The sequence below is a fragment of the Oryctolagus cuniculus genome, unplaced genomic scaffold (genome assembly GCF_964237555.1).
Source record: "Oryctolagus cuniculus unplaced genomic scaffold, mOryCun1.1 SCAFFOLD_64, whole genome shotgun sequence".
In the NCBI taxonomy this organism is placed as follows: Eukaryota; Metazoa; Chordata; class Mammalia; order Lagomorpha; family Leporidae; genus Oryctolagus; species Oryctolagus cuniculus.
In genome coordinates, this window is record NW_027208232.1 from 181,699 (window position 1) to 202,832 (window position 21,134).

Sequence of the window (21,134 nt, forward strand, 5' to 3'; positions counted from 1 at the left end):
CTCTTTTCTTTTCTTTTCTTTTCTTTTTTCTTTTCTTTTTTTCATTTGACAGGCAGAGTTAGAGAGTGAGAGAGAGAGACACAGAGACAGGTCTTCCTTCCATTGGTTCACCCCCTAAATGGCCGCTATTGCTGGTGAGCTGTGCTGATCCAAAGCCAGGAGCCAGGTGCTTCCTCCTGGTCTCCCATGTGGGTGTAGGGCCCAAGCACTTGGACCATCCTCCACTGCACTCCTGGGCCACAACAGAGAGCTGGACTGGAAGAGGAGCAACCAAGGCAGAATCCGGTGCCCCAACTGGGGCTAGAAGTTAGAGTACCGGAGCCGCAGATGGATATTTTCTTTTTTGCATTAAACTCTCCTGCCACCAGATCTCCCACATACCCACAGAGGGCAGATGATAATGACTTATTGAATGAACAGAATCTTGAGGTGTCAACTAAATAGAAGACTCATGAGTCAATACTTGCCTTATGGGTGTACTGCAATATGAGAAAATTGAGGCAGGGGATTTTGGTCACACTCAACCTAAGAGTCCTTCTTAAAAATCAAAATAAATAGGAGCTGGTGCTGTGGTACAGCGGGTTAAAGTTCTGGGCTGAAGCACCGGCATCCCATATGGGCACTGGTTTGAGTCCCAGCTGCTCCTCTTCTGATCCAGCTCTCTGCTATGGCCTGGAAAAGCAGTAGAAGATAGCCTAAGTCCTTGGGCTCCTGCACCCATCGGGGAGACCTGGAAGAAGCTCTTGGCTCCTGGCTTCAGATCAGTGCAGCACCAGCTGGTACAACTCCAGCAATTGAGGCCATCTGGGGAGTGAAGGCCATCTGGATGGAAGACCTCTCTCTCTGTTTCTACCTCTCTCTGTAACTCTGTCTTTCAAATAAATTAAATATTTTTTTAAAAAAGCAAAATAAATAAACAATCCCTTTCACAACTCAGAAGTACCCAGCTGCCAACCTCTTGAGTATATGCTCCCAGAAAATGAGAAATCCCCTAAGACTAGAGGTGGGCAAGCACTATCTTGACACTTTTAAAGCCATGTGAGGAGAAAAAGCCCCACCCCACTAGAACCCATTCATCCAAGGATACAGCAGAAGCCTCAGAGGCTGGCCTCACTGCACATTTGCCAACAGGGTAGGCAGGGCACAGAAGGCGTGAAGATATTTGTGGCCTCATGGTGCTGGCTCCAGCTGTTGACACACAAAGAATGGGTGATAGGCAGGCGTTCGAGCTAGCCCTGCCTCTGCCTGGCCACCACTTCAGTATGCATGGACCAAATCTGCATCTGGAGTGCCTGCTGAGGCCAGGGGATACATGGGGACCTGCAGTCAGAGGAAGTTTGAAGCACTAGCTTCAAGGTTGGAGAGTTGCCATAGCAACAACACTTTTAGGGGTTGATGTGACAGGGACAGCCCTGGGAAGATGAACCAGTCTCTTGACCCCATGTCTTTCCCTTTATGCTCCTCTGACCTACAACGTGAATGAGGCTCTGACAGAGGGAGAGTGGGGCATGGGATTTGCAAGGCAGACAGATGAGCAAGTGAAGCAATCTGACTTCTTACCTGGCACAACTAGAGAAGAGGAGAGATTTGCAGGCTAGAAACAGAGCAAAGAGACAGCAAAATAATACATCCTTGTTGCCCCTTCCCCAAGATGCACAATTGACCTCTTCTTAAATCAGAATTGATGGTAGTAGTGATGTTGGAAATTGTGAGTGAAGGGCCCAATGTGGCTAATTTTCTGTTTGTCTTTCCTGTAAAAGGTACAGCAAGTGATATCTACTTAAAACATACACATAGCTTGAGGCCTGACTGAGAGTTCTTGCAAAATATAAGTACACCTTGTGAACTTGAAAGATGCTGACTGTGTGGCCCCTCACTGGGGATTTGGAGTTCTGTAATTAGAGCTGGATTTTGTCACTGGTAGTGCACACTGTTGTCTCTACTAGAGTCCATGGCCACTCTTATGGCATTTACCCTGGTTGGACATTTCCTCACATTCCCAGCTGAAAGGCACCAAACATGAATGCCTTTAGCTAAAGAGTGAAATCTGTCTGAACTGCAGCAGATTGTGATTGGATAGATTTTTATTGTACAATTTCTACCAGAAATCACCTTCATCAAAGCATGTTTTGTTCTGACTTTATCATACACAGTGATGGAGCAAGGACAAAAGCCTTGGATCCATGATGACCTCTTACATAGCAACAAGCAGGCCCCTGTTTTTCGGCCTTGCCAATACAGTGCCACCCTACTTTAACCAGGCCTGTCCTGCCTTGACTTTTGGACACATTACTATCAGAAGACTCCTGCTGTCAGCCCGAGATCTCTCTCACTCCTCCTCTCAAGCTATCTCCCCATATCTCAGCTGCTCAGCCTCAGAGTCCAGTCTCAGCCTGAACCTCTCCCAGCTCACACTGTTATCTCAAAGGACCCTGAAATCTAGCCCAAACTCTCCCTCTTTCTCATCAGCCCAGCATTAGCTCACATCTCCAAGCCCATTGCCTACAGTGCTAGCATCCCATTCAGGCACTGGTTCAAGTCTCAGCAGCTCTACTTTTGATCCAGCTCTGCTATGGCCTGGGAAAGCAGTGGAAGATGGCCCCTGTGCTTGGGTCCCTGCACCCACAGGGGAGAACTGGAAGAAGCTCCAAGGCTCCTGGCTTTGGATTGGCCCATCTCTGGCTGTTACAATTATTTGGGGAATGAACTAGTGGATGGAAGACTTTCTCTCTGCCTTTGCCTCTATGTCACTCTGCTTTTCAAATAAATAAATCCTTTTTTAAAAAATGTTTTATGGGGCTTATTAATGTATGATTAATCAACATTTCTAGTTTCCTTATATAATATCAATTATAGTATATTATTCTGCTATTAACTTTTAACTCTGTTCATTGTTTAGGATGACAACACAATTTGTTATCTTCTTTGGTTTTGTTACATGTTTTTCTTTTTTAAAATATTTATTTCTTGGTATGTCTGAGTTACATAGAGAGAGAAGGAGAGGCAGAGAGAGTGAGCAAGGTCTTGAATACACTGGTTCACTCCCCAGTTGGCTGTAATGGCTGGAACTGTGCCAATCCAAAGCCAGGAACCAGGAGATTCTTCCAGGTCTCCCACGTGGGTGCAGAGTCCCAAGGACGTGGGCCATCTTCTGCATCTTCCCAGGCCATAGCAAAGAACTGGATCAGAAGCGAAACAGCCAGGACATGAACCAGTGTCTATATGAGATACCAGCATTGCAGGCAGCACCTTTACCCACTACTCCACAGGGCCAGCATTGTTATATATTTTTCTTTTGAGCTTTATACCTCTTGCCTGGCAGAATTTTTCAGAAGTATAATTCCCAGCATAATACTCCTGGCCTGGCACTTTGAAATAGTGAATTCTGGCTACATAACAAATATAGCTAAGTTTATTAATGGATTGCAAGTAAAACTAGCCTGAAGACCACTCCTTCTAAACCCTCATTGTTGCTCAAAGTTGGCTAAAAATGTGCTCACACTGACCCCTTCTCATCAAATGTTTCTCTCTTGACATGGGTCTGGATCAAAAACCAGGTCAAATAAAACCTGGAAAAATTGGAACATGATCAGCTGCATTTTCAGAAATGGATTTTGGTCACAAAGAGGAAACAAAAATCAAGATGCAATGAGTCATTAGTGTCAATCCTAAATCAGGTTCAATGAAGCAGGATGGTTATAAAGGAAGGGATTTTTAATGAATTATTGTTTGATAGTAACTATAACAGAACATTCTGTCAGAACTATATCCTCTGGAGAGGGATTCCATTTTGAAGGGGAGATGCTACCTTGATGGGATACTTAGTGTTCTCATACCTAATGCTAGAAATTTTGTACAGCACCCACAGTGAACTTCTGAGGAAGTTCTTTGACATTGTTGTTCCTGAGAAGCTGGGATTAGGATGCAGAGCACTAATTCAAACTTTGGAAAAATAAAATTACCAATGCTGTAAGATTGATCTGGGCATTGCCACGTGAGGCTGGCTGATATGTCTCAGAATAACAGTCACTTGTGTACTGCAGGACGCAGAGTAGCTCACTTTTGGCCAACCCAGCACAATATGTGTGCTTCCACTCCTGGAGCAAAGGTTACTGACTCATTTTGGGCTCTCTGGGAAATATTAAGCCATAGTATTTGATAACCAAAATGTTACTTTGAAGCTATAATGTTGAATCCAGTCACCTTGCCATGAGACCGCTCTGGGACATATATATGTGAATGATTATATGATATTGAACAGCTAGATCTGACCAATGTCCCTTTAGCAGAGGGGGGAACACCCATTCCATGTCATAGAAAGCCCATGGGTCTGACCTTGCTAAGGCAACTGCAAATGGGACTTGAAATTCAATAAACCTGTAGCAGGCTAAATCTTTTTTAAAAAAGATTTATTTATTTACTTATTTATTTGAAAAGGAGAGAGAGAGAGAGAGGGAGAGAGAGAGAGAGAGAGAGAGAGATCTTCCATCCATTGTTTCACTCCCCTAATGGCCACAATGGCTGGAGCTGGGCCAATCCAAATCAGGAGCCAAGAACTTCTTCTGGGTATCCTGAGCAGGTACAGGGCCCCAGGACTTGGGCCATCTTCTACTGCTTTCCCAGGCCATAGTAGAGAGCTGAATTGGAAGTGGAGCAGTTGGAGCTTGAACCAGTGCCCATATGGGATGCTGGCACTGTAGACAAGGGCTTTACCTGCTATGCCACAGTGCCAGCATCCCATATGGGCACTGGTTCAAGTCCTAGCTGCTCCACTTCTAATCCACTCTCTGCTATGGCCTGGGAGAAGAGTGGAAGATGGCCCAAGTACATGGGCTCCTACACCTGTGTGAGACCTGGAAGAAGCTCCAAGGCTCCTGGCTTTGAACCAGCTCAGCTTCTGCCATTGAAGCCATCTGGGCAGATAACCAGCAGACGGAAGACTTCTCTCTGCCTCTGCCTCTCTGTAACTCTGCCTTTCAAATAAATAAATAAATCTAAAAAACAAAAAGCTGCACAGAAACTGGCTGTGCAATCCTTCTCATAATGCAGAGGATCTCTACAGCTAAACCCGAGACTAGAAACTTTATCTGAAGCAATGCCTACAGGGGCTGGTGTTGTAGTGTACCAGGTAAAACTGCCAACTTCTACTCAGTATCCCATATGGATGCTGGTTAGAGTCACAGCTGCTCCACTTCTGATCCAGCTCCCTGCTAATGGCCTTGCAAAAGCAGCAGAAGGTGACTCAAGTACTTGTTCCCCTACCACTCATGTGGAACACACTGAAGAAGCTCCTAGCTTCGTCATGATCAATCCCTGGATTATGCAACCATCTGAGAAGTGAACCAGCAATGAAAAAACTCTGTCTCTCTTTCTTTCTCTGTTAACTTCACTATCATGTAAATAAATAACTAATAAAAGAAATACCTAAAACTTTGTCTCCTTTCATTCTTACAATACCCCAGTCAGACAGCCATTGTTCCTTTTCTCTGAGGTTTGAGGAATAACAAGAAATTGGGGCAATTAAACCAAAACTTCCATAATACAAAATCAGGGCTCAGCCTCTTGTCTGTGTCTCTTAGCCCAAAGCTTTCTTGCCTGTATGGTATCGAAAAAATTTGGGACCAATGCTGTGGCATGGTAGGCTAAGCCTCTACCTGCAGTGCCAGCATCGCATATGGATGGTTCTAGTCCCAGCTGCTCCACTTTTGATCCAGCTCCCTGCTAATGGCTTTGGAAAGCAGCAGAAGATGGCCCATGTCTTTATGCCTCTACGTCCATGTGGAAAGAATTTCCTGGCACCTGGCTTCAGATCAGCTCAGCTCTGTCCATTGTGGCCATTTGGTGAATGAACCAACTGATGGAAGACTCACTCTCTCTCTCTATCTCTATCTCTATCTCTCTCCCTCCCTGTCTGTAAACTCTGCCTCTGAAATAAATAAATAAATAAATAAATCTTTTTTTAAAAAAAGGGAGTGATACAGCTGGCCTGACAAGCTAGTAATCACTGGACAAAAGAAGTCATTTGTTTCTGCAATAGATAAAACCCTGCTAGCCAAAATTGTCTGGAAAGGATTATTTAGGGGAGTTTCAGATCAGGTAAGAAAAATCCAAGTCTGGGAAGTAAATAACTACCATTTACACATAAACCCCAGACAAATTAAGCTCACCTGTACATCATAAAAATTCCCTAAAGAACATGTCATCGCCACCAATAAAAGGAAGATCACAAGCACCACTGAACAATCGGGAACTTGGACAAAGCTCAACATGCACCTGTCAGCCCCAATTTTAATCTATAAAAACATTTCCCTCTAACTTCTTGGGGAGCCCTGAAATTAAGTGAAAAGTTCTCATCTCCTTACTTTGGACTTTGCCATAAACACCTCAAACTACCATCACTCAGTGTCAGTGATTGGCTTACTGTGTGTTGTGCAAGCACATAAAGGTTAGGGAGTTCTTTTTGTTTTATTTTTTGTTTCTGTTTTAAAGATTTATTTATTTATTTGAGACTCAGAATTACACAGAGAGAGAAGGAGAGGCAGAGAGGGAGAGGGAGAGAGTAAGAGAGAGAGAGGTCTTCCATCTGCTGGTTCACTCTCTAATTGGCTGCAATGGCTGAAGCTGCACTGATCTGAAACCAGGAGCTTCTTCTGGGTCTCCCATGTGGGTGCAGGGGCCCAAAGACCTAGGGCATTTTCCACTGCTTTCCCAGACCAAAGCAGAGAGCTGGATCAGAAGTGGAGTAGCTGGGACTCAAAGTGGTGCCCATATAGTATGGCAGCACTGCAGGCAGTGATTTTTATCTGCTATGCCATGGGGCAGGTCCTGGTTAGGGGATTCTATAACAACATTGCCAATGAGTTTGGGGGGATTATTCTGCATAGGAGCAGAGATGGTGCTTGAAACCCAGGCATGCTGACATAGAATGTAGGCATCTCAAGCAGTGCTCCAATCACTATGCTAAATCCCATTCCCTTAGTTTGTTAAATTAACTTTCTACTAGAATGCCAGAGAGACTGAGAAGACAGAGGAGATGATCCATCTGATGTTTCACTCCCCAAATGCCCAGAATGTCTGGGGTTGAGTGAGGCCAAAGCCAGGATCCAAAAACTCATTCCAGGTCTCCCTCATGGCTGGCATGGACCTGAGTGGCTTAGCCTCCAAGGGCAAACATTAGCAAGATGATGGGATTAGAAGAGCCAGGACTCTGTCCTAGGCATTCTTGTAGCTAAATGTGGGTGTCCCAAGTGACAGCTTAATTGTTGTGCCGAATTCCAGCCCAGATAACTTTGTTGAGGTATTTTCCCTCACAAGTCTCTTTCTCTACTTAGAAGAGGGAAAACTGATTTTTCTTTGAAAAAATTGTCAATTAAACAGGGAGATTCTCACAAACGTAAATGAGATACACTCAGTATTATATTAAATATATTATTTGAAAGTTTGCTTTTAATAAATTCAGGAAAGTAAGAAAATAATAGATTGTGGTTTGGATACAAATAATATATCTAAACCGAGCATAACATGAGTTTTAACACCTCTGCTTTAGAAGACATTTACAACTACATTGAAGTTGTGTAGAAGAGAATGATATAGAATTAATGAAAGCAGGAATGCAGGAGGTCAGATTCTTCTTTTCCCCTCAGGCTTCAATGCAGGACCACCAAGTCCGTATTGCAATGTTCGGATACACTATGTATATTTTCACACTGTTTTTGTCTGACACTCTCTGAATCTATGTTGCGATTTCTTCCCCAAGCCTTCTTGAATCTGTAGAAATATCACAGCATGATATAGCTCCATCCCATTAAAACACTCAATAATGGATACATGACTCTTCCTTAAACTTTATATGAAGAAACACAGAATAACTCACCTGGAAGCATTTCAGAAAATGAGATAAACATTCAGGGAAAAAGCATTTGCCATGGTAGTGAAAAGACCCACATTCCATGTTATGGTACCTGGGTTCAAGTCCCAGTACTGATTCTGATCCAGCTTCCTGTTCATACACAAGCAGGTGAGCAGCAAGCTCAATAGTTATCTCTCTGTTGCCAGCGTGGTGGATTCAGAGTAAAATTCTGGCTTCTGACTGCCCTGGCCGGTCCCAGCAGGTGCAAAGACAATCTCTCTCCCTCTGTCTCTCTCTCTCTCTGTGAGTGTGTGTGTCCCTCGGTCTCTTAATCAGTATCTCTGTTTTCAAATGAAATTTTTTTTTAAAGATTTGTTTATTTGAAAGGGAGAGTTACAGAGAGGAGGCAGAGAGTTTGAGAGAGAGGTCTTCCATCCACTGGTTTGCTTCCCAGATGACTGCAACAGCTGGAGCCACACCAATCTGAAGCCAGAAGCCAGAACCTATTCCAGGTCTCCCACACGGTTGCAGGGACCTAAGGACTTGGGCCATGTTCTACTGCCTTCCCAGGCCATAGCAGAAAGCTGAATCGAAACTTGAGCAGCCAGAACACAAACCGATGCCTATACTGGATGCTGGCACTGCAAGTGGTGGCTTTACCGGTAACACTATGCCACAGTGCTGCCCCATGAAATGTTTTCTAAAAATGAGAAACATCATGGACAAGAAAAGTATTTTTTCTTAAGCCATCAGGGTCATGTTCAGCATCTTTACCTACATGTGGAAACTGCCCAAGTCTTCCAGAAGCTGCAATCATATCTTAGCTCAGTCTTGAGGGAAAAATGCTCTTGTTTTACTGTAGGTGCTGTGCGTACATCACTGGTAGTAGCAAGCCTGTGCTTGACTCCTCCAGGGTGAGTTTTGGTGCAAAGCTTACTGTTTAGCGGTGGCTTGCTGCCCCCTGCTGGCCCTCTCGTGGAACTAATAAAGTGTTTGGCAGATACTGACAAATTGTTTACAAACTTTCAAGACCCTACATAATGATGAATAGCAAAGTTAAAGTGGTCACAACTTCCCATTTTATAAAGCTATAGGAATGGAGAGACTGAGCCTCCTCTAATCTCAGCTTCAACTGTATCCCATTACCTTTTTTATATGCATTTCATTTCCAATCATTTCACAATGTTTGCTATTGTCCTTTGTGATTTGTTTCTGTAGCTCCTAGGAGTGTGTTCTTATTTTCCACATATTGTGCACTTCTCAAATGTTCTTCTGTTACTGATATTCCAGGTGAATCTATTGTGGTCATAGGATGTCCTTTTTTATTTTTATTCTTTTAATTTTGTTGAGGTTCTTTTGTGATCTAGCAAAAGGTCTTCTGCAGACCATGTTCTGTGAGTACTTGAACAGAATGTGTATTCTTTTGTTCAAGTACATGGTCAAGTTGCTTTATCCTTTCCAATATATTGCAAACCTGTTCTGTCCATTATTAAGTGACATATTTCTGTCTCCTAATATTAATTTTTTAAGAATTATTATATCTAATGCTGGACTAGAGAGAGAGAGAGAGAGAGAGAGAGGCATTCCTCTGCTGATTTTCTTTCAAAATTGCTACAAAGCTGGCCAGTGTTGTGGCGCAGTAGGCAAAACCACTGCCTGCAGTGCCAGCATCCCATATGGGTCCTTATTTGAGTCCTGGCTGTTTCAATTCTGATCCAGCTCTCTGCTATGGCTTGGGAAAACAGTGGAAGATGGCCCAAGTCCTTGGGCCCCTGCACCCAACTCCAGCCATTTTGGCAATCTGGGGAGTGAGCCAGTGGATGGATGACCTCTCTCTCTCTCTCTCTCTCTGTAACTCTTTCACATAAATAAATAAATCTTTTGAAAGGGTGGGCTAGCCAGGAGCTGGATCACTAGAACTGCCAGAACTAGAACGAGTGCCACAATTGGTGGCTTTACTCCCTATGCCAAGTGCCCCTTCCTAATACTAGTCTTGACCAGTCTTTTCTCTATGATTTCTGTCATTTTCTTTCATTTAATGTTGGGCTTATTTGTTAGATACATGCATATGTAGAATTAATCTTATCCAGGTTGATTGACCCTTTTATTACTCTAAAATGTCATTTATCTGTAGTACCTTCATTTTAGAGTTTCTTCTCTTATTGGAATGGTTAGCAAGTACATACATCTCTTTTATAATTACCTTACATGGCATATCCAGATTTCATGCTTTAACCTCTAATACTTTTGTATTAGAAGCACCACTGTTCTGGTGCTTATGGTTCATTTGCTCCATGATCCTGGCTTTTTCAATTTATCTTAAAGATTTATTTTATTTTATTTCATTTTGAAAGACAGATACAGCAATCATGAAGGGAGCACAGTCCAGAGTAGGCAAAGCAGCCCCTGGTACAAATCACCCCTGTGAGCTGTCTTGCTGCTTCCTGAATATTTCTTTGAATCAGAAATAACCTGAGCAACTAGTTGTTGACCTGGTGTCATTGGCCTAAGGAGTTTCAGACTGGCACAAACCAGATTAAAATTCCAACTGAAATCTAGGGAAATGTATTTGGTAAGTATCAAACTTGTACATGGTGGTACCAGGTAATATCTCTTTTAATGTTTTGTTCAGCTGTTAGTGGACATTGGTTTTTTTGTTTTGTTTTCAAAAGATTGAATTGATTTGAATGACAGAGGTACAGAGAGAGAGGGAGACAGAGAAAGAATTTTCATCCATGGGGTCACTCCCCAATTGGCCATAATGACCAGGATTGGGTTGGTCCAAAACCAGGTATCAGGAGCTTCTTTTTCCAAGTCTCCCACATGAGTTCAGGGGCCCAAATTCCTGCATCATTTTCTGCTGCTTTCCCAAGCACAATAGCATGAAGCTGGATTGGAAGTGGAGTAGCTGACAACATAGGAGGTGACTTTACCCATTATGCTACAATGCTGACCCCTGAACATTGCATTTAAGAGAGCTCTCCCTGGGGCCAGTGCTGTGGTGTGGTGCCAGTTTGAGTACTGGCTGCTCCATTTCCAATCCATGTCTCTGCTCTGGCCTGGGAAAGCCAGTAGATCAGCCAAGTCCTTGGGCCCCTGACCTGTGTGGAAGACCTGGAAGAGGCTCCTGGATCCTGGCTTCAGATCACCACAGCTCTGGCTGTTATGGCCAATTGGGGAGTGCACCAGTGGATGGAAGACCTGTCTCTCTCCCTCTGCCTCTCCTTCTCTCTGTGTGTAACTCTGATTTTCAAAAAATTAAATAAAATAGAAAGAGAGCTCTCCCTTTTGTAGTCAGATATCTCTTCCCTGAGAAATTGCTTTCTTATTTTTTTTTTAATTTGCTTTTTATTTATTCAAGAGAAGGAATAGGTAAGTGCTTTACAAAATATAAAAGACAGAAAAAATACATGCAGTTAAAGTAAGTCTTCCCCCTGTGGTTGACCCCTTGTCACCAATCACTCTCCCCAGAGTCAACCTTTGTTATAAGCTGAGTACTCTTAAAGGATACATTATCACTCACAAATAAATATTTAGCTGTACTGCCAGATGCCCATTACATGTAACATTTATTCTATTCTGAAGCTTCTAGTACATTGTGCCATAAAAGATATTCTATATTCCACACCCTGAATCTTCAAAAAACTTATCAATACATTGTGGCAATTATTTAACATTAGTACAAATATAACTGTCTCATCTTTTCCAATGGGTGTGTTATACTCCCTCACATGACTTTTTTTTTTATTTTTTTTTAAACTTTTATTTAATGCATATAAATTTCCAAAGTACGACTTATGGATTACAATGGCTTTCCCCCCATACCGTCCCTCCCACCCACAACCCTCCCCTTTCCCACTCCCTCTCCCCTTCCATTCACATCAAGATTCATTTTCGATTATCTTAATATACAGAAGATCAGCTTAGTATACATTAAGTATGGATTTCAACAGCATAGCCCTGACTGTTAATGAACAACTAAATACATTATCCCTCTTAGTAGTTTTTTTTATCTGTTCTACTTAATATGACTGGTTTAGATCTGTAATTGATGCACAGTTATTCTTAAGTGTTGAAAATTAACTGAAATGTGATCCCTGTTGAACATGGTGGTGGGAATGGGAGAGGGAAGAGATGTATAATTTGGGACATGCTCAGGCTGACTTGCCCCAAGTGGTGGAGTTGGAAGCATACCAGGGGATTCCAATTCAATCCCATCGAGGTGGCATGTACCAATGCCATCTCACTGTTCCAGGTGATCAGTTTCAGTTCACAGTTGGTCATGGTGAAGGGACTGGGAGTCAAAGGGAGCACATAGACAAGTCTAGTACCTGCTAACGCTAACTGATGGAGTAAATAAAGGGGAGAGTGATCCAACATGGGAAGTGAGAATCTCAGCAGACTCATAGAATGGCAGATGTCCTAAATAGCACTCTGGCCTCAGAATCAGCCCTAAAGGCATTCGGAGCTGGCTGAAAAGCTCATGAGAGTATTTCAGGCATGGAAAGCCAAGACACTCTGGCAAAAGATCTCTGCGAGTGAGATCCCAGTGGAAAGAACAGGCTATCAAAGAAGGAGGTACCTTTCTCTGAAGGGAGGAGAGAACCTCCACTTTGACTATGAGCTTGTCTAAACAAGATAAGAATCGGAGAACTCAGAGGGCTTCCATAGCCTTGGAAACTCATGACTGGAGCATAGGGAGATTACTGATGCCATAGACAGGAGTGTCAATTGGTAAAGTCAACAACAGGAGTCACTGTGCACTTACTCCTCATGTAGGATCTCTATCCTTAATGTGCTGTACATTGAGATTTAATGCTATAACGAGTACTCAAACAATATATTTCACTTTGTGTTTCTATGGGGGTGCAAACTGTTGAAATCCTTACTTAATGCATACTAAACTGATCCTCTGTAAAAAAAAAAAAAAAAAAAAAAAGAAAAAGAAAAGAAATTATCAATTCCCAACTTGACTCTCACTGGGATTAAACATGACAATAGGTCTGCTCTGATTTCATCATCATTTTAAAAAATCATCTATTATTTTTCACTTTATGTTTCTGTGTGGGAGCAAACTGTTGAAATCCATACTTAATGTATACTAAGCTGATCTTAATGTATACTAAGCTGATCTTATTTTTTTTGAAGATTTATTTTATTTATTGGAAAGATAGAGTTACACAGAGAGCTAGAGACAGAGAGAGAAGTCTTCCATCTGCTGGTTCACTCTCCAGATGGCCGCAACAGCCGGAGCTGCTCCAATCCAAAGTCAGGAGCCACAAGATTCTTCTGAGTCTCCCACATGGGTTCAGGGGCCCATGGACTTGGGCAATTTTCTATTGTTATCCCAGGCCATAGCAGAGAGCTGGATTGGAAGAGGAGCAGCCAGACTACAACCAGCACCCATATGGGATGCCGGCACTTCAGGAGAGGGTGTTAACCCACTGTGCCACAGCGCCAGCCCAAGAAATTGTTTTCTAACTTGGTTCTTTTACAGGTCTGGACTAAACAGCAATTGTGATCAGAGCTCTATTCTTATCGCCCCTTAGTACTTATTTTCTAAAATAAATAAATTGTATTTGGAAACTACAAAAGAAAAAGCTGTTTTACTATAATACTGCTTGACCTCCTTAAGACTGAATAAGAAATGGCCACTTAAAAGATCTCTGAATGGGGCTGGGGCTGTGATGTAGTGGGCTAAGCTACCACCGCAGGTGTCTGCATCCCATCTGGGCATGATTTCTAGTCCTGGCTGCTCCTCTTCTCATCCAGCTCTATGCTGCGACCTGGAAAAGCAGTAGAGATTTGCCAAGTGCTTGGGCCTCTGCACCCATGTGGGATACCCAGGAGGAACTCTTGTTCCTGACTTAGGATTGGCCCAGCAATGGCCATTGTGGCCATTTGAGGAGTGAACCAGATGGAAGACCTTTCTCTCTGTCTCTCCTTTCCTCTATAACTCTACAGATGGTCTGGGTGGAGGCTTCTTGGAAATAGAATTCAGTTGTTCACAGTCGATGGTTACATGTTTCCTCATGAGCTGTCAGTGAGGTCTGCCTTCTGTCATTTCCTTTCAGTGGGCTCCTGAAACTCCCATGCAAACACCATTATTCATAGGTCATTCAAAACACCAGCAGCCAGTGAGTGTCAGCCAAAATATGAAAATTTTAACTAAGGTTAAAAGTATGTTCTGTGTATTAAGTACAATGAATCAGAATCAGCCTTTTGAGATTTCTTTCATAGGAAAAATTTTCAAAATCGTAGCTTTAAGGAGCTGGCACTGAGTCATAGCTGGTAAAACCACTGCCTGGTGTGCCATTATCTCATATGGGCACTGGTTTGAGTCTCGACTGCTGCACTTCTAACCCAGCTCTCTGCTGTGGCTTGGGAAGTCAGTAGAAGGGGGCCCAAGTCCTTGGGACCCTGCACCCATGAGCAGACCCCAAAGAAGCTCCTGTTTCCTGGTTTTGGATTGGCCCTGTTCCAGCAGTTGCGACCATTTGGGGGAGGTGAACCAGCCAATTGAAGACCTCTCTCTCTCTTTCCCTCTGCCTCTTCATAACTCTTCCTTTAAAATAAATAAATAAATCTTTTAAAAAAAATGTTGCTGCTGAACACTCCCAAAACTGCCAGGAGGAATTGCTACAGCAACTTCAAATGGGTTCATTTGCCTGAGACATAGCAAGTCATTCACTGACTCTGGGGTAGTGAAAAGAAATTATAACTTTAGTTATATACTATCTCAGTTTCTTAAGACATCTAGGTATTGTTATATACTATCTCAGTTTCTTAAGACATCTAGGTATTGCTGTTAAGCATAAACTGGGTAAAGCAAATGACATGTTTCTAAATATAAACTGAAGTACTCTTTTTTTGTTTGCTGATAGATCAGGATTTCTCTCATTTGTCAGTTGAAAATGGCTAATCAGAATAAAAAATGAAAGGGACTCTGTGAAGAGGCTGGAGTCTCCCCTATTTAGAGATTAGAACCCAGGTGTCTCCTCTACCCAGCACCATTCTAAGGTGGGCTGAGGGGTAACCCCCAGGGGACATCTGGAGGGGCCTAGGCCTGCCACTCCTTTCCTCTGTCCTGTTTTTGGCATGTGATGAAAAATATTGCATTTTGGATTTTTCTCTTCTGTCCTTGCACTTTAAAATCACCTTAACTGTAGCTTAGGGGAAGCTCTGAGGGGCTCACTTAAGAAAGCCACCCAACCCCTCTCTCCCAAGAAAGGGGGGATTTTCTAAGTGTTTTGAATTAGGCCAGATGCTTTTCCTGATCCCCCTCCTACCACCACCACCAATGTCATGGAGCTCTGACCCCTTTCCTGGGAAGCTAAATGCCAATAAGCCTAGAAAACTAACTTTCCACAAGTCCTTTCCTCTTCTAACCAAGAGCTCAGACTCCTCTCTCCCCAGGTTTCTTTCATGATCACTTAGCACCAACAGGGGGTTCTACTACTTCCTTAGTTGGTAACAGACAAGAGAGGGACTGTGGGGGGAAAGGAAGACTGGTGTCTCCCCTCTTTTCCTGCTGGCCTGAGGACCAGGAAAAGTAAGACCCTCCTTCTTTTACATATCCCTCCCTCATTTTCCCATCCCAAGATAGATATATAATTTCTTTGATATTTATACCCACACCTGGTAACACAGAAGATTAAAAAATAGGATCTGTAACAATAATAAAAAAATTATTTCTGGTTTAAAAATGATCTGGTTCCCTCCAGTGCAAGCAATTGCACAAATGTCCACTGAGTCTGGTCCAGGGATTAGGGAAGGAAGGTCTTAAAAGGTAAAAGGGGGGAGCTACTACCCCAGCCTCAGGGCCACAACTCTCCAACTCCCCAACTCGGTTGCATTTTATAAAACACTCATCCTCTGGGAATTGGGGTTTTAAAAAATGTCCATACAGGGGAAGGGAGCCCCTTGAGGGAAGGAAGGTGGTCACCCGGGGCCCTTTGGTGTAGACACAGTGGTGTGGGGAAGGGGAGGCACTGACAGCTCACACCATATCTCAGGTGGTACCACCCACTCATGACAGTTTCTTGACTCCTCCCCTTGTGGGGCCAGGGGAGGATGTTGGATTTGCTGTGGGCGGTATTGAGCTGTACTTCATCTTCAGGCATCAGCAGTGGCTGCAAGGCCACTTCCTCTATCTCAGAGACACCAGGTGGGGATTCTTGGCTGCTGTAAGATGTTTAATGGCCCAGTTATGGGGTGGTTGGACCTGGTTCAGGGGACCCTAGTCCCTGGCCCCTTAGCCTTTCTGCCTTCCCCAAATGGGGGACAGCTGGGCATCCAAGTGGAGTCTTGCTCGGTGGTGATCTCTTCGGATCAGCTAAGGAGGAAGTCCTATGAGGGCATGGCCTGAGCCAGGTGTTGACTGAATGCCTGAGTCTCCCAAGCCTGGTTCTTCCTCATGGACTGGGAGCTGGGAGACTGGTACAGCAGCTTCTCTCATCCCTGGAGGGAGGCCACAGATTGTCATAACGGACTGGTGAGGGCTCTCGTGTTGGCACCAAATGTGGATGCCTCTTGGCTTCCTGTTGCTGGGCCAGGAATACTGACAGGAAGGGAGAGGTGTAGCTGAAAGCTGGGTCTGGCTCAGGCTTCCATTGCATGTCTGATTGGCCAGGCTCTTGCAGGAGGTGGAAGTGGTGCCTTCTGAACGCATGGACTGCAACTCGTCCAGTACAAAACCTGTTCTCTGGGCTGACTTGAGGCTGGAGGAACGAGAGCCATTGGAAAGTGGATTGAAGTGAAAGCTTTTGCCAAAGGTGGGAGAACAGAAGCTCTCGGGTTCCAAGCTGGGCTCTGAGTGGTAACTGGGATGACGGCTGCTCTCTGCAGTTGAGGTTGGCTTCTTCAAACTGTCCCCATGACTAACTTGGTGCTGGAGGAATGAGGCAGGGCAGCTGAAGTACTGCTGCTACTATAACCTGGCCGACATTTGTACATGGTTGGTGTGGGGGGCTGTCCTGGCCCCAAAATCTGCTATCTCCATTAGTAGCCAGGCAAAGGTGTGTTCGCAGTCCCATGCAGCTGCTCAGGTCTGGCACAGGAGGAGGCCGGGGTTTGGCATTTGTGGACTGGCTCTCTGTTGTTTCCAAGCTTTCCTTAGACTTAGTTCCCCTAAGCTCTCCCTGGATGCCATTATCCATGATCTTCACAGTAATCTGACACTTCTGGCTGAAGGAAGGGAGGTTTGATTACAATTGTCTTCTCTTTCTTTGGTCTTCCCAAATATCTGGGTGCTGGGGAATTGCAAAGTGCATTGTTACAGCAGCCATTGGTGAAGGGGCTCATGCCTCCCCAGAATTTACCCATAACCTGTTCATTGGCTGTGCGTCCCCAGGCCACCAGCACCACATGAAACCCTGTGAGGCCAGCTACATGGATGAAGAATAAGCCAGCAACACACTTCACTGCCATGGTAACAGTGTGCAGACCCCTGAGAGCTCCTCTATGTGGCAGAGGACATAAAGGAGGCCAAAGCCAAATATACCCATAGAGTGGGCTGTCAAGGAAAGGAGGAAGAGGAAGAAACAATGCTCGTTCTGGCGGCCAATACAGTTGTTCACCCAGGGGCAGGGATGATCAAATTCCTCCACACAATTATCACAGACACTGTGTGGGAACGCTGAGGAGGACAGTAGCAGCGGCAGGTGGCACATCCTTTCATGCACACCTGGATGCCCTTGATCTCCACTGTTTTGTCAAGGGAGCTCGAAAATCTTCCTTGTCCTCATCTTCCTCAGCTTGAGGGAAAATGCCTGGGTCCATGAAGGTGGCCCTTCTGAAATTGGCCAGAACAAAGAGAAACATAAATGCATTGTAGATGGGCACTGCAGGTGACATATTCAGGCTTAGTTCTGGACACGTACAAGCAAAGAAGAGTGTTGTAGCTCCCACTAAGAAGATAGCGGCTGCTGAGGTCAGGATGTGTTTCTGGGTCTGAATCTCTATCCAGACTCTGCGGGCATGTTGGAGCTCTGAAGGGACATCTAACCTGCTGCATAGCCCAGGCCCACACAGAGGCAGAATGGATAAGACAATGGGATAAGGGAACCAACAGAGAAGAGTATAGAAAAACAAACAAACAAACAAAAAAACAAGCAAAAAAATTTCAGGGAAACCAAAAATTTAGAATTATCATCCTTCCACATCCACAAACAAAACTGAAGGTCAAAATATCTCAAACGAAGGAAAGCATATGGGAGGGGGAAAGGTGATTGCAAGTGATAAATAACTGCTTCCCCAGAACAAAGCAGAAGAGGAGGTTAAGAAACACAACTTGGGGGCTGGCAACGTGGTGTAGCAAGTAAAGCCGCTGCTTGTAGTGCCGGCCTCCTATATGGACACCGGCTCGAGCCCTGGATGCTCCACTTCTGATCCAGCTCTCTGCTATGGCCTGGGAAATCAGTAGAAGATGGCCCAAGTCCTTGGGACCCTGCACCCACATGGGAGACCTGGAAGAAGCTCCTGGCTCCTGGCTTCGGATTGGCACAGCTCCAGCCATTGCAGCCAATTGGGGAGTGAACCAGCAGATGGAAGACTTCTCTCTCTCTCTCTCTCCTCTGTGTAACTTTCAAATAAATATACAATGACTGATTTAGGACTGAGGTCTTGCATGCGGAGTAAGTGTACAACAACTCCTGCTCTAATTTAACAATTGAATCTCTTATGTATGATGTCAGTGATCACCCAAGACTCTTGCCATGAGTTGCCCAGGCTAAGGAAGCCTTTTGAGACCACAGTCTTTGTCAGTATTTAGGCAAAGCCAAAGGCAAAATGGAAGTTCTGTCCTCCCTTCAAAGAAAACTACATTCTTCTTGGATGGCTCCTTCTTTCCACTGGGGTATCATTCATGGCAATCCTTCATGTAGGACTTTTTTTATTTTTGCCACAGTGTCTTAGAATTCAATGCCTGAAATGTTTTCATGGGCTTTTCAACCATACAAGAATGCTTTAAGGGCTCATTCTGAGGTCACTATGCTATATAAAATGATTGTCATTCCATGAGTCTGCTGTATGAACTGCTTTCCAACTCAACATGTCTTAAAATGCAATGTCTGGTCTTACTCTAAGTCTCTTTTTCATTGTTTTTTAAATATTCATTTATTTGAAAGACAGAGTTACAAAGAGAGAAAGAGACAGAGAGATCTTCCAGTGGCTGGTTCAGTCCTCAAATGGCTGCAACAGCCAGAGCTGGACCCATCCAATGTCAAAAGCCAGGAGCTTCTTCCAGGTCCCCCAAGTGGTTCCAGAGTCCCAGTACTTGGGCCATCCTCTGCTCATTTCCTGGGTGCATTAGCAGCAAGATGGATCAGAAGTGGAGCAGCTGGGACTCAAACCCATGCCCATATAGGATACTGGCAAGGCAAGCAGTGGCTTTACCCTCTACACCAAAGTGCCAGCCACATGCACACAAATCTTAATCAGTGACTATCCCTGGTTTTAAACTGGAAGTTTTCTGGCAGAAAAATCACTAATTTCTCTGATTTCATTTGAGGTACAGAAATACTACCATGTTGCTTTTATTAACGCTGTAGAATGGTTATATACCTGCAAGGTAAAACTATGCAAAAACTGGCTGTGTAACCCTTCTATTTATATATAAGATTGCTACAGCAAAACCCAGAACTAGCAAGTTTTTTTCTTAAAGAAATGCCTATGGTGGCTGATGTTGTGGTGTAGCAAGTAAAATTGCCAACTATGACCCCAGCATCCCTTATGAGTACTGCTTTCAGTCTTGGCTGCTCCACTTCCAATCCAACACCTTGCTAATGGCCTTGGAAGATGACTCATTATTTGTGGCCCTGGCTGATGCAGCCACCTGGGGAAGTGAACCAGCAGATGGAAGATATCTCTCTCTCTCTGTGTTAACTATTAAGTAAGCAAATGAGTAAGTAAAAGAAATGCCTCCAACCTCCTCTCCTTTCATCCTAAAAATACCCCCACATTACCCCACAAATTTCACGAAGCAGTCTAACCAATCACTGTCCCTTTTCCCTAAGGATGGAGAAGTAACAAAAAATAAAAACATCTAAAATGAAACCCCTATAAAACAAAAGCAGGACCAAGCATCTCCTCTGTGTCCCTTAGACCAAGGCGTCCTTATCCATATTGTACCAAAAATAATTCAGTGAATTGAGGGAGTGATACAGCTGGCCTGCACACAAGAAGTCACTTTTCTGCAACAGATAGAAGCCTGCTGGCCAATATTGTCTGGATGGGTTTATTTAGGGGAGTTCCACATCTAGGTAAGGAAACATCCCAGCCTGGGACAGCAAATAACTACCAATTGTATGTAAACTCCCAGATTCACTGACGCCCACTTGAACACCATTACACTTCCCTAAAGAATATAGCATCTTCAACTAGGAAGATGAAGGTCAAAAGCATCACGAACCGATCAGGAACCTGGACACAAGCTGAACATGCATCTGTCACCTCTAATTTCAATCTATAAGAATCTTTGCCTCTAACTTCCTGGGGAGCCCTGGAGTTAAGTTCCTTGATCTGGTCTTTAAAATAAATGCTTCTTTACTCCACCACACCAAAGCCAGTGATTGGCTTACTGTGTGTTGGGCAAGTATATACAGGTTTTAGGGGTTCTACAGCATCACCACCAACCAGATTGGAGGTATGTCCTGCAATAAGGGCAGAGATGGGACTTGAACCCAGGCATGCTGACATAAAAGATAGGCTTCTCAAGGAGTGCTCCAATCATTATGCCAAATCCCATTCCCTTACATTTTTAAACTAATTTTTTCTTTGAATTCCAGATAGACTGAAGGACACAGCAGAGATCACCCATCTGCTGGTTCAGTCCCTAAATGTCCACAATAATTGGGGCTTAGAGGCCAAAGTGAGGTGCCAAGAACTCATTCTAGGTGTCTCTCATGGATGGCAGTTGGGCCATCTTCTGTTGCTTTTCCAGGTGCATTAACAGGGAGCAGAATTGAAAGTGGAACAGCTCCTATATGGGATGCCAGTACTCCAGGTTGTGGCTTACCCACTATACCACAGCATCAGCCATGATTATATTGCACAACTCTGCTTTTGAAAATATTTAGAAATAATTTGAAGCTGCAAATTACTGATTTGGGCTTGTGCTGTGGTGTACCAGCCTGTAGCATCTGCATCCCATATGGGAGCCTGGCTGCTCCACTTCCAATCCAGCTCCCTGGCAATGCACCTTGGAAAGTAGCGGGGGATGGCCAAGTCCTTGTGCCTCCACACTGATGTAGGAGATCAGATCCAGGACAAACTCCTGACTTTGGAT

At 44.1% G+C, this 21,134-nt stretch overlaps 1 pseudogene; it reads right to left on the reverse strand.

Annotated features, from left to right (window-relative positions):
* Window positions 1–12,915: 12,915 nt before the first annotated feature.
* LOC138848050 (palmitoyltransferase ZDHHC5 pseudogene) lies at window positions 12,916–17,829 on the reverse strand (annotated as a pseudogene).
* Window positions 17,830–21,134: the final 3,305 nt, after the last annotated feature.